Source organism: Ranitomeya variabilis, chromosome 7 (assembly GCF_051348905.1).
Source record: "Ranitomeya variabilis isolate aRanVar5 chromosome 7, aRanVar5.hap1, whole genome shotgun sequence".
NCBI classification, from domain to species: Eukaryota; Metazoa; Chordata; class Amphibia; order Anura; family Dendrobatidae; genus Ranitomeya; species Ranitomeya variabilis.
The window spans coordinates 219,443,070-219,456,393 of record NC_135238.1 but is presented as its reverse complement, the minus strand read 5'-3'; the positions used below and the strand labels follow the sequence as shown (position 1 = coordinate 219,456,393).

The 13,324-nt window shown below is 43.5% G+C and overlaps 1 long non-coding RNA gene across 1 annotated transcript in view; it reads left to right on the top strand.

The window, feature by feature from the left end:
- The first annotated feature begins 628 nt into the window (after nucleotides 1-628).
- The window catches only part of LOC143786005 (uncharacterized), a 53,187-nt gene continuing 40,491 nt past the window's right edge, over nucleotides 629-13,324 (top strand). Inside the window, exon 1 of the long non-coding RNA XR_013218199.1 lies at nucleotides 629-710. This is a non-coding gene — a long non-coding RNA (uncharacterized LOC143786005). The remainder of the gene's footprint in view (nucleotides 711-13,324) is intronic.

Genomic DNA, 13,324 nt, shown 5'->3' with positions numbered 1-13,324 from the left:
TTATGTTCCTAAATCCATAGAGAAGATAAAAGGCAGATGACTGCTGCAATCAGGCGGCACAAGGAGCTTACTGACAGATTCTCAATTAACTCATTCTGCAGTCGGCAATGTGCAGGGAAACAATGGGGCAAAATTGTTAACCAAACTTAATTGCAAAATATATTTTTAATCAAAAATACATGTATTTAATTCAACATCAATGTACCCGGAGATGTCCATATCATTTAAAGGGCATGTCTAGGATTAGAGAAACAAAAAAAGAATTTGTTTTTTTTTCTACCAGTAACAACATCACACCTGACCAATAATATTATTTATTATGTATTAAATATATGTTTAATGCTCACTGAATTATTAGGCAAAATGTGGCTTAAAGGGGCTTAAAGGGATGGTCCAAGATTTTGATACATTTTGGACACAGCCATAAATATGGCAAAAATAATTAACGCTTATCTGTTTATTCCCTTGATAAGACCCCGGAGGCCTCTGCCAGTGTTTGTTTACTTCCCTGCAGCAGTGACATCACATACATCCATGAGACACCTGCAGCCAATCACTGCCCTCTGCAGTCATGAATGTATCACTGCCGAGGTCAGTGATTGGCTGCTGCCATTATGCACATGTATGACTCATCACCTCTGCAAGGAAGTAAACAAAGACCGACCAGGATCACCAGAAGGATCGTTCTGGATCTCTGAGGGATTCAACAGGTGATCCGTTTTCTTTTTTTTTTACTTTTAATTACATTTCCTACTGTTACTCATTTTTTTTTTTTAAATCCTGGAAAACTCCTTCAAATGGGTTTATAGGGCTTCCTCTAGGTAACTCATAAGGGCAGGACCTGACTACGCAAAGTTTTTCTGTAATCATGGAGACACATAGGTCTGCATTTGACCTGTGTACACAGAACGGTAGCAGATTTATTTTTTTTATCAAAACTGTCTGCAAAGTGCCTATTTTTTTTTTTACATGTATAAGGCTATAATTAACCCTATATCTCCCATGTGAGTGGAATTTTTAGGTTTCCAGTTTTAGCTTTGTTCTATGTGTATGACATGTACTGTATATATATATATATATATATATATATATATATATATATATATATATATATATATATGTTTGTATGAGAAGAAGCAGGAGAGCGTTTTCTGCCTTCAGTAAATCCAATTCATTCCCGTTTCTCACTAAAGAACGGAATAGTTTGTAGATCAGGTACATGGATGATATATTCGGTGCTGAGGGTCACATTTGTCACACTCAGACTTCCTATTAATAACTTCATTGATTTCACGGTGCATATATTATGTACGCCATGTTACACCCTGCCCTAATTAATACAAGGCAAGAATCACTTTTCTGCTTCCGCAACGATCCATCCAAACTTTTAGGCTAAGTTCACACTGGGCGTTTTTGCAGCGTTTTTTTTTTAATGTGTTTTTTTAATGCAAATTTTCAGCTGCGTTTTACAGAACCAGCAAAGTCTATGAGATTTCAGAAATGTCATGCTCACAGCTTGTTTTTGTTGTCACCACTATTTTGTGCTTTGTATGCTTTTTTGCACAATTCTTTCCAGTTTTTTTCACCCATTGAAATGAATAGTGCCACAACCTGATTCTGCAGAATAGGACAGTTATGTCTCATTTTCTATTTTTTTTTTTTATTTTTGCTAACTTAATAAATATATTAAAGAGACAGATCCGAGCTGGAATTTGTGCAAGATCAATTCCAGGTGAATTTAAGTGACCTTTCAAGTGAAAAGCTCATCAACTCTTTATGGCTGGGGAGTTAATTTTCGATCAAATTTTCTGCATTTGCTGAGATGTAATAGTTACACTGATCAATGCATCATAAAGGAAAAATGTCAGCGCTCCACTTTAGGGATCAGGTGAAGAGATAAAAAGGTTATCAGTGGTTAGAAAAGAAAACGCAGTCAGGCAATAAAGGTTAGAGAAAGGTTATTACACAGCAACAGTTCGCCATGTACTGCTTGGTTACAGGAACATTAAAGTTTTTATATCTTGACTCCTTAAGAATTAAAAAAATATATATACTTTGTTTTTGCCCCTTTCTATCTCCACAGTTATATAGGTTAGAACTATTTTTTATGCTTTATTTTAGAGCAAACTTATTTTAAATAAAGACATCAATGGGATGTCTGAGATAAAAAGTATTATGATGACCCATCCTCCTTAAAGAGGACCTATGACTAAATCAAAAGTGGGCAGTTTTTCCTCTTATTTTATTCCCACTCCACTCCTGAGTAATCCAGTTTTTGTTTCTTTCAAAAAGTCCATACGGTTCCAGAGATATGGGCCTTTTCAGTTAGTCTTTACAAAGGAGGCGTGGCTACTGGATCCTCTGGGGCATGTCTTTAGGATCCTCTAGGGCGTGCTTTATTACCGTATAGCCACGCCTTCTCAGTAAAGAGCATACAAATTAGATCTAAATAAGAAGGCCCATATCTCCGTAACCGTATGGCCGATTTGAAAGAAACAAAAACTGGAATACTCAGGAGAGTAGCGAAAATAAAATAATTGCCCAAACTGGTCACTTTTGACCTGGTGACCGATCCACTTTAAAGGGGTTTTTTTTTGTCATGGTTAAATATACATTTTTGATAAATCACACAAAATGTAACATTTTGAGTTTACAATTGGAGTCAGTCTTTTAAAAACGCTCCTGTGTCCATATGTGGCTTCTGTGTATTTATCATGGCGCCATCTAGAGTTTTTCTCTCTCGCTTTATCTCTCTCATTACTTTTAGCTCTGATTCTTATTGGTCTGTAGAATAGCAGCAATATCACTTTACGGTTCATGTGGAAGATCTGGAACATGGGAATATTCCACTAATGTGTGAACACCATCACTGGCCACTTCTTCAAAAGACCACCAGGGGGCCCTATAATAAAAGTGTAAAAGCAATATCCATGCACAGGAACATTTTTTTTTATTATTCTAATTAAGAAAATATTTTTTGTGTCAACTAAAAAAGAAAATGTATATTTATTTGACAATCCCTTTAAGATAAAATCAGAATGTTGCAATGATGCACTGTTTATTAGCCTGAAGTTATGGGAAGGGGCTACCTGACACAAGGTTCTTACCTTTATGTTGTATGGATGATGCACAGCTGTCCTGTTCCTGCAGAAACTTATTTTTTTAATGTAGTGGTGCCCTCTAGTGGTATTTGGAAACCACGCAATGCTGTGATTCTGCCCTTTTCTCTATGGGTATATAGGTCTAGTGTGCAGTTCCTGAGCGGCCTCTCCTGACAGGTACAGAAACTCTCCTATTCATAGATTTTATACTATTCTGAATGCTTAAGGTTTGATTCAGATGTACTACAAGATTTTTAGCAGTTTTATAGATTACGGAGCAGTAAATATTAAACAACGTTTTAAGTAAGTCTGTACCGTGGCCAATGTTGTTTCAACAAGTCTGGCATAAATTAATTTTACAAACGAATATAAGAAATTTTATTATATATTTTATCAGAGAAATCTGCTTCTTTATCCACTTATTTGCCCCTTGGCGCATAAGTTTATGAAGTTGTGCATTGCCTTGCCTGCATCAGTCCTGTATATACTAAGGGAGGACACTACGCAATAATGGACAACACTTTACATATGGCTATGTCTCAGTAATTTTCTCTCTTTTCTTCACCACCTGCTCCAGACATTAATGTCAACTTCATCAAACCATGATTTGTCTCTGCAGAGTTTGCAGCTACAAAATCCGCTGTTTGTCAGAGGTATCAGTAGCAGGAACTCGGGACCTAAGGTGATCAGTTGCGTGCCCTGGGCTCACATTCTGCTATATGTTGACTTGTATTTAATGAAACACTTTAACATGATTATGTGATGTTGGTTTTCGGCACCTGTCTCAGCTTCAGAGTTAGGCTCTGCCCGCTTCTATGGCCGACACCCTTTACTGTGCTCTACGTTGGACTTTACAAGTTGCCCACCATTTCTCAGTAAGATCATCTCCCTAGGCCTTTATAAGCCCAGTTGGACACATCTGTGTCTGAGTATAAGACAGTACTGTGTTCAGCTGTCGTTGTGTTTGGTCTCTGCCAACATCAAGCTTCTTCTGTTGCTATTATCTCCTCTGACTTCTGTAATTTCTCCATCTGGCATCTACAGTGCCACAAGACGTTTTGGTCAACCCATCATTTGCTGTAAGCCTCTGAAACTGATATTGTTCAGATTACCTATCTGCTGCTGGTTAGGTTATCATTTGCTGTGAGCATCATTAACTGTTATTAGAAACTGTTCTTGTTGCATTACAGGTATGGATTCTATAATTGAGTCTGGTCTGGTCAACCCATCGTTTGCTACAGGCATCACAAATTGTTATTGGAGTCAGTTCACATTACGTTGCTACCTGCTGTGAGCTTTTCTACCTACATCTGTGTGCTGCTTCAGACCTCTTCTGCATCTGCCCTCCCGGTTCTGCAGCTTCGTGTGTACTCGACCTCTCTTGTTTCTTCAGCACAGCTTGTTTTCCAAGTCCCCGTTATTCCACATGTCTTACAGCCTGCTGTATCAATGCCCTGCATCCTTGTTTCCATACTGAACTGCGGCTTCGTGAATCCACCTCACTATAGAGCCTAACAGTTGTCCACCAAGTTCACACCAATGATGATGCTTCTCTCTGTTTCACCGCACTTAGGAGCATCACTAGATATTAAAATCATATTTTCTAGCGACCCAGTGATACACCTATATATCTGTGAGTGTAAGATCCTTTGTAAACATGTCAGCCCATCAATTCCCTAATATACTGATATAAGTTGGTTGAGGTCCTAATAGTTTTCAACTTCCTGACTATGTTAGAGGAGATGTTACCTTTGAACAATGGTCATAATTCATCACTGCCTTTGCAACCGTTTGTCTAGTTTTGTGTTTTTTTTACCCATTTTTTTTGTTTGCACCCAATTCATTAGTCTATTTTTGCCTTTTTTTTTTACATCTATATAATATGTACTTTACGATTTTTTGTTTTTTGTTTTACACTTTGTGGGTGAAGTTTAGTGATTTCAGATGTTTTCAACTAATTCTTTACAAGTCAGTTTTTTAATAAATCGCACAAATCCAATCGTTTCCCTATGGCGTGTTTTTCAGTATGCCGGTTGTGTTGTTGCATTTTACAAACTGTGCAATTTCTTGTGCTAAAAAGTTGCAAAACAGCACAAGACAGATGAAAAAAAAACAAACATTTGTGACCTTGTTTAAAATTCATGAATCTCATGTGCCATTTTTTGAAGCAAAAACCAGAAATGAATACAAGACAAAAAAAAAGTGACTTAAAAAAAGGCGCAAATGATAAATCGGGGCCAGTAGTTTTTTGTTAGAAAATAAAGCTGAACAGGAGGAACCTGGACGGACATCTGTCTGAGATGGTTTAGTGAACCCTGCATTGAGCAGGGGGTTGGACACCAAGACCCCGGAGGTCCCTTCCAACTGTAACATTCTAGGATTCTATGAAATATTCCGTTTCCCTGCAGCTCCTCCACAGGAGAAACAAAGTATTACATGGTGACCACTGAAATCAATATGTTTGTGAAATGAAAGGACATAATGGATCCTCCAGAGACTGAGACCTTTATCTACTTATCCCCTTATTCCCAACTTTCAATGCATGCTTTCCTCTTTTATCAAAGTCAGTGTGAGGTTATGGAAAAAGAACGTGCAGAGCTTTTACTAAAAGTCACTTATGCTAGTCGAACATCTATGAGCTCATCACATAACCAGGACTGTTTCTTAAATAGATGTTAAAGTTATGGTTTCTGTTGAATCACAGCAAGAAAACTAAAAGAGTTGATACTAAAAGTATATTAAAAAAATTGTTTAACTTTTAAAGTCATGAGAATAATGCTGACGAACTAAAAACGTGTATGGACAGTCATTAAAAATCTCGCAAAGACAACACATTTACAACACGGGCACGGACACTGAGTCAGTAATTCCCCGCACGTTGGATACATCATCTGTGTGATGTTTAATCAGGAACTTAATGCATCTTAAACTTTCTCAGCCTAACTAAAGGAAAGTAAGGAAACGAAGCAAAGCCGGCGATCAATATCCGAAATGATGGTATGGTTTAAAAATAGAGACCTATATGGTACGTTAGACTAAACAGCCAAGGGGAGAATTTAATTTGTGGCTTGTGCAAACAACAATCAAGCCGGAAGAGTATGAGCTGTCAATATCAGTCTATCCACCCAGGGATTCTGGAAAGACAGGCGGGAGCTATAAAGCAGAAGATGTTCCTTCTAGTACCGAGGCTTTCATAAGATGTCTCCCACGGTGCCTGTTCTGACAATGGATCTATATATTAACCTTTATTTTGTCCGGCAGTTGCAATATCCCCTAAAAATAGGACGCCAGAATTATAAATTGCTCCGCAGGCCGGTGCCGTGGTTTACATCTGTTATGACTCTTTGCAAATCGATACGAACCTTTATAATAAAAGTCCTGAAGATATATGAGCTGAAAGTGCTTCTCGTCTAATGACATCACCCATTACGATTATATATCATGTGTCGCCTTTCAGGTGGTCTGAGGTTTCTTCATGTGCTCTACGTGCAAGAAAAAAAAACTTTTAAATGGTCAGTTCAGGCCAAAAAGATCTTATGATATATCCTTGATACTCAGAAGACCCCATCGGTGGAGTCTGTAAGCTTGGATGTATCACCAGAGGTCAAAGCATCATGACATGCGAGAAGATTGTTTTTGGGTGGATTTCACTTGCAACATGCTCCCTTTGTGAATATACTTTACCTAAACTGATCTTGATTTGCATTATTACTTCTCCTGTAGTCACGTTCAAAGTTGCCTTCAAGGTTTTCCCCTGTAACTGGATAGGGGCGACCTCAAAGTTCCCAAGTTTTTGTTAATAAACAGGCCGTGTGCTATGAAGTGTTGTCTTCCCGATCATAAAAGAAATTGTGTTTCTGTGCTATCACAGCTGCACAGACCTCTCTGCTCCTCCTGTACTAATCTGTACGATATTCCACAGAAAAACATTATGGCTCACCTGATGAGGGGGTTTCTCCAAGCAATAGGTGAAGATGAGCAGCGCAGACTGGAGGTGTTGATGCAGCAAAGTTGGCTAGGTTGGATGGTAAGTGAAGAAGCGGACCTGGATATGCTGGGCCAAATGTGGAAAAGCAAAGTCCAGTAGAGCCGCGTATGTGGACAGACACCTTGAAATAGCAGAACTGAGTGGGTGGACAGCACCTAGAAGCGATAAGGTAGTTTTTGTAGTTGGTTGGTAAATAAGAGCCTAATGTGCGGACAGTTCCTTGGAACAGCAGATCCGTGTAGACAGACACGTACATTGATGAAACTGAGCCGAGTGAGCAGACAGCACCTTTGAAGAGCAGACACCTTGAGTAGGCAGATACCTTTTGTATAGCAGAACCTTGATGCAACAGATCTCAGTGTGTGAACAGCATCTTGGAACAGCAGACACCCGGGTAGACATGTAGGCAGACACCTTGGTATAGCAGTCAAATTGGCAGTCAACTCGTTGTAGCATAGTCAAGTATGCAGACAGCGCTATGGGACAGCAGAACCAAACTGACAAACTGGAACCTCAGTCTTTCAGAGCCGAGTTGGCAGACATGCTCCTTAATGTATGTGAGTGTCATACATAGGTGGTTTTGTCATTTAGCACACTTAAAGGATTGCAGCATAGCCCACAATAGCAGAGCACATTTAGTCATGTGGCTAAGCAGAGTGAAGGTAGCCACTTACTAACTGAATACTCGGGCCGCTTGTATCCACCAAAGCTGGAATCATGTGAGGTGTGCGCCGGGGAGAGAAGACGTATGGACTAGCCCTGTAGCCAGGACAATTGAGTAACATACATCGCCCTCAATCCCTGCTGGACAGACATCACTGTGACCTAAAGCGCTGACCACTGGACACCAGGTATTAACCAGAGACCACCGGGGACACACACATTACAGGAGCAATACATCAAACAATGTTTACATTTAAAGTGAAATATCCTTGCCCTCACTATTTGTTCATCTGCAACACTTTTTGGAGTATCCAGAAACCGTCAATCTTGTGAAAATCCTGAGATGACCTTGTTGTATGCGCCACTTCTACAGCTGGGAGTTAGGAGCGATTTAGTAGCAGCAATTTCTTCATCTGTCTCTTGGTCTTTCTGTTTAATCAATATACAGTGAAAATGTCAGCAGTTCCCACTGGAAAGATTTGCATTATTGAGTGGACTAATGGTTGGCCGATGTGAGGAAACTGTTCTTCTGAGAGCAAGTAAATCACAAAGAAATATGTGGTAATTTTGGGAGGATTATAGCCATTGCACGGTGTTCTCAAGGTTCATTGCTGCACATTAGGATAGAAGAAGTATATCTGTTCTGGTTTAATCCCACAGAAGAACGACTATATCACAAATTGCTGAAAACGTTACTGCTGTCTATGACGGAAAGGTGTCAGGACACATAGATCATCGCAGCTCACTGTGTATGCTGCTGGCCAACCTTTGACTGGTCATAGCTCTCGTGCTGACCCCTGTCCTTCACCGAAAGTGCCTACATGGGCATGTGAGCACGAGAACTGGACCAATGGAAGAAGACGGTCTGGTCTGATGACTTGTGCGTTTATATCCCATTTTCACCGAAAAAATTACAGGTACATTCTAAAACAATTGCTGATAACTTCTGTTACAGGTCTTGTGGTTTCCATGCCTCAATGGGCCATAACTGTTTTTGTGGCACAAGGGGACAGGCATTTCCTCCACAGCAGCGCTCCGACCTTCTGTTGTGATGTAGCAGTGCTTTACTAAGCTCCTTCGTTAAGATTATCACTAAAAGTCCATAGAGTCAAACCCCTGCCGATCTGAAAATAATGGAAAACCCTTCATTTTTTGGTTTAGAAAACACTTTTTTTCAAATATATTATGAGCAAATTCTGAGCTAATAGAGGATAGTCTGCCACTCATTTATCAGCAAGAGCCGGGAAGGGGCTACAGACAGAATCTCTAGCTCTGGATCTGGAGGACCTGTCCCATCTTGTGTGTAAGGGCTCGCTCACACGAGTGTATACATCGGACGAGTGCTAGCTGATGTTTTATCGGATGCTGCACAAATTCAAGTCTTATTCCAGTCTTTGGGTGCATGAAAATCATTGGACTGCACTCGGATGACACCTGGATGAGAAGGTGGAGAAATCTGGTTCTTCATCTCCTATGATTATCGGATCACACGAAGCTGACACTCTGTTCAAACTTGGATCAGACTTTGAGCAAAATGGCATGTACATAATTGATCCGACTCAAATGAGAGAATCTACGGTCGTCTGATCGCAGACTCTTAGATGGAGAGTTAGAAATGGGCGAATCTATTTACAGGTCCCTGGTCCAAAGGCCACATCAGTATTCATGAGCGCTGGACGGGAGCCCTGTGAACCACTTCCTACTCGACAGCATCTGCAGCTCGTTTTTGGATTAGCCACCCTGGTGAGATGACATTGTTGCGGCGTGATGCAACCACAACATCGCGCCCCCCAAGTAGGAAGAGGAGGCGGTTCTCAGGGCTTCCACCCAACTACCGCGGAATACTGACCTGGCCGCGGCAAAAGGGTCCTGCAAATGTATGGTCTCAACACCATGCATATGTGCAGCGCCCCCACTGCCGCAGGGCCGAGGGGTACCCGATACCGGACCTCTAAGTCTCTGCTCTGGGGTTGTCACGGTGGCTAGGCCCGGTCCGTGACCCTGCTGTGGGGCGTACAGTAAATAATAGATGTGGATGGTGGTAGTGGTGCGGTGTAGTGCCGGTCGCAGTAAATAACGAGGACACCAGGTTGCAGTCTCTTTACCTCTTTACTGAAGGTCTCTGGGTCCTCAGTCCGGAATACGGTTCACCAGGCTGCGCAAGTCCGGCCGGTCCAATGGCACCTCCAGAGTTCTTTTCGCAGGTGGAAATCTGTGCCTTCCTGCTAGCGCTATGTGTTGTGGTCCTCCCCTGCTGTGCTTACGGGATAGTCCCCACAACTGTTGTGTCTGTTTCTGATGTTCCCTCACAACTCGTTCGGATGATGTTCTTCTCCTCCGTCCCTCCCTGATGTTCTGGTTAGGACGGCACCCGTATGACGAGTAGGCTCGGAGCTCTTCCGGGACCCTAGAGTCGCCCCTCTCCTAGTGCGCCCCCCATGTCTTCATAGGTGATGTATGTGAGACAGCCCGCCTGAGACTGACTGTCCTGCCGTTGGTTTGAAGTATTGCTTGGAGCTAGATATATAAATACTTCCTCGGCGTTCCGGCCGCCGGTTGTGCGCCTCAGTAGGATGTTGCCTCGGTCTTACAGCACGACTCCTACTGGTATTTCTCCTCTTGCTTTGATCTCGTTTCTCACCCAGCACAATATATCTCGCTTCTAATCCTTTCTTAGGGCACCGCCGCTATGCTGAGCAGGCACGGTCCCGTGACGTTCTTCCTTGTTGCCAGGCCTCTGTCAGGGTCCCAAACCTGACAGGGACCCTACCGAATCTTCCCCCACAACACCCCCTGCCACAAGGTGTTGCCTGGTTCCAACCCAGTCAGCTTTCTGATCTAACTTCCTGCCTGACCCCCAGTTTACCCACAGTGGTGAGGAGTGGCCTAATAAATAGCACCCTTAGCTCCCCCTAGAGGCCTGACTGTGAAATGTATTGGTGTATGTGATACCTGGTCAGATGAACTCCTTCAGTGCCATCGGACATACCATAGCTCCCCTTAGTGGCGGAGCCACAGTACTGCAACGACCAGGACTCTGGGGCGCTGCACTCCCCCCCCGGTTAAATCCAGTACTCCGGGACTGGGAAGAAAACAACAATACATGTCAGCAAAAAGACATACAATTTTTGTGAGTGCAATAACAATAAGCATATTTGAACAGAGCTTCCCTTTATGGGAGGTGAGGACACTTGAACGTTACAAACATGGTTAAATACTTTTTTAAATAACTTTTCTTACCCAACCGGATATTCTACTAAGTGCAAAATTTTTTTTTAATTTTTTTTTAAACATTAATTCAACATTGCCTTCAAGGATGTACACTCTAAATCCACTAAAGACCTTCTTATAACACATTATAAGGCTTGAGCAACTGTGCTACATTCTCCTACTTTATGTCTGCAGGACCGCCTGTCCTAAACGCTCCAGACCTACTGCCTCTCCTTCCTGCTACAGGACCGCCCTGTTCAGCCCGGGCCTACTGCCCTTCCACCACTATACACAGTATAGAACATATCATTTTTCCTTCAGTTTAGGGTCAACAGGCCATCTCTATATGGCTCCTAGGAGGACTCACCAACTAACCCCGCCCGGGTTCACTTTCTGTCCTCATTCTTCCATCAACATTATCAAACACTTTTCACATTTAACTAGTTAGGTACATTTAACGTTTACATATCAACATTATTACTTTCTTTCTTCTAAGACATTATTGCCCTCTAGCTATCTTAAGGCAATACCATTCCTAAGTGCAACGTGTGAACATCCCCTTTAAGAGGGGACCAAGTCTTTATGAGGTAGCGCAGCTTCTTCAGCTACCAGTCCGTACACAGTAAGGACTCCGGTGTGGTATCTTCGCAAAGAGTCCTTTTTCCATGTAAAACCAGTAAGGAGCACCTTTAAGACGGTGCAACTATTTACAAAGAGTCTGTATCATGCACTGTTCATGATTCCAGCAGTTCTTTTCAATAAGAAGCAAAAAGTAGAAAAATAACCAAAAAGCAATAGGGATCCCGGGTCAACAAAGGGATCCCTTTAAGAGTTAACCCTGGACGGGTTTTAGCAATATCATAGCAGCAAAAACAAACAGTTTGAAGAACTATTTACATATTATGCAGAGTTTTAAGATCTTACTCTTGTGGTGCAGAAGGTGGTTTCCTTACCCCGACCGAGGCAGCACTTGTGCTGGTAGTTGGTCTCTCAGGTGTCATCAGATCAGCCGGTGTCTGGATTTGAAGGCTAACCCTGCTTGCAAGTTCAGCAGCTGCCACAAGGCGGACGGTAGTAATAGTAACAAGATCCATCAATTCTGGTTCAATCATGATCGGGGCAACAGTTGATGCTCCCTCAGACTCGCATCGTCGGACGTTCCGAGCGCACCACCCTTGCGCATTCCGGTGGCGGGTGTAGGTCACCTGATCCCCCCTTTGCAATGGATCCCCATCTCGGCTGCACCAGGGAGTTTTCACGTTGTAACTAGTAACAAAGACGTCAGTTGGTAGTCCCGGTTCCTGTATGGAGCCCCATCCCCTCTTCGGGTGGTAGGCCAGCACAGTTCCCCGCTTTACCACGTCTTTCCTGCCATGTGCAGACTTTCTACGTTGTGTATCATGTTGTTCGGCCTCGTCTCGATCCTTCCAGTTGTGGATTAGACATTGCTTATATTGCTCCCAAGTGAGCACGGCAAGGGTGAGGCCGTCCTCCCGGGCTCCATCCGGCCCGGTCCAGGGGGTGTCCCACCGGAGGATCACCCCGTCTGGGCCCACGTCTATGGGTTCTCCCATCTTGGTTGGTAGCGGAGGCACTAGCTTCCCCATCACGTTAGAGGTGAGGATCACCCGCTCCACCGAGAAGAAACGATTATTGCTGGGGTGAGGAGCAGTCACAGGAGCGGGATCGGTCGGGGGAGCAGAATCGGCCGGGGGAGTAGGGGTGCCGTCCATACCTGCGCCTGATGTGATTCCACCGATGTCGATCTGTTCCGTTGACGAGGACACTGGAATCGGCTGCAGCCCGGACCGCGGCCCTTCCGGAGTCGCCTCTTGATGTGGCTCCGCCCTCCATGGCTCCGTGGTTGGGATAGGTAGGGTCGGCTCCTCCACTGGCGGCTCCAAGGAGTTCAGGTTCCTCACCGGCGGTGAATGCGAGTCCGCCTCTGATGGGTGAGGGCAAGCCGGGATCACCTCACCGTCGCTCGGGCACTTGCTGCTCGTCGTCGCTATCTGGCATTCGGCGGCAACGCATGCACCTGGCTCCGCCATTTCTCCGAGGCCCGGCTCCTCCTTCACCTCGTTCCCGCCGTTGCAAATCAGGGGGCGGTTCTCCTCTGCTGCTAGGTAGGTTGTCCTCTCGCAGCAGAAGTTGGAGGGGGCGGTCGCTACTTCTGGCGCCGCTTTGGTAGTCTCCTCCCATGGCATGCCCCTCTTCTTCCTCTGCGCTCCCTGTGGCGCTGCAATGGCGGCGACTTTTGGCGGGAACTTTTGGCGGCAAGTGACAACACACAGTCTTTGCAATAAAGTACAGTCCAAACACAGTAAATCACAGTTCAAAGGCACACATGACCTGATTCTTC